Genomic DNA, 1,297 nt, shown 5'->3' with positions numbered 1-1,297 from the left:
GGGAATTAAAAATAACGGGTTATTTTAGGCTGTTGTTATTGTTTTTGGTTATTGCTCTCATTTCAATTACGAAGTTGAGCAAGAAGTGTCATTGTCTGGGCTGGCACTGGCACTATCATTATGCACTATAAGCTGCTGGCACCGGCGTCATTGTATACACTGAAGGGCTGCTGTCAGTGTGTATAATGTCATGATTATCGATTAAACGCATGTTCTATAATTGCACAGCAGGAGTTTTTGCCATCGTTGAGCACCTGTGCCACCACTGTAGTGAGCACCTTTGTCACCACTATAGTGACCACCTGTGTCGCTACTGTAATGACCACTTGTGTCACCACTGTAGTGAGCACCTGTGTCACCACTATAGTGAGCACCTGTGTCACAACTGTAGTGAGCACCTGTGTCACAACTGTAGTGAGCACCTGTGTCACCACTGTAGTGAGCACCTGTGTCACCACTCTAGTGAGGACCGGGCCGCGGGGACACTAAAAAAGCCCCGAAATCATCTCAAGATAACCTCAAGATAGCACCTGTGTCACCACTATAGTGAGCACCTTTGTCACCACTACAGTGACCACCTGTTGGTCCAGAAATGTTGATAATTCAGACCTCTTAATGTTTGGTCATACTGGGATTTTTGTTTTAATTTTTTTAAGGCAATCTGTAATGTGTCTAATATCTGATAAGACTCGTTTTCTTAGACAGCGTTCTTAAAGAATCCCTCACCAGCCTGACCTCTCAGAGTCCTCCGTGCTGCTAATGGCCTCTGTGCTTGTTGCTGGCGCTGGTTCGCGCTTGTACTCGCCTAATTGTACTCGTCTAATTGTGCTTGCAGGGGTTGAGCTCTGGCTCTTCGGTCCCGCCTCTCAACTGCAATCAACTGGTGTACAGGTTCCTGAGCCCTACTGGACTCTATCATATCTACACTTGAAACTGTGTATGGAGTCAGCCTCCACTATATCACTGCCTACTCCTGTATCTTCTTCGCTGTTTATTACTGTAAGTAGTACGCGGGAAGAACATTTTTTTTTTTGAATATGCAAATACAAAATTTGGAACAGAGACATAAGCTAATTTAATCGATCTTGGGAAAAATTAAGAACAAAGCCAGATGATTACTGGAGGGAGCCGGTCGGCCCAGCGGACAGCACGCTGTACGTGTGATCCTGTAGTCCCGGGTTCGATCCCAGGCGCCGGCGAGAAACAATGGGTAGAGTTTCTTTCACCCTATGCCCCTGTTACCTAGCAGTAAAATAGGTACCTGGGTGTTAGTCAGCTGTCACGGGCTGCTTCCTGG

This window comes from Procambarus clarkii, chromosome 37 (assembly GCF_040958095.1).
Source record: "Procambarus clarkii isolate CNS0578487 chromosome 37, FALCON_Pclarkii_2.0, whole genome shotgun sequence".
Lineage (NCBI taxonomy): Eukaryota > Metazoa > Arthropoda > Malacostraca > Decapoda > Cambaridae > Procambarus > Procambarus clarkii.
The sequence above is the reverse complement of the archived record's forward strand: the minus strand, read 5'-3'. Positions refer to the sequence as shown.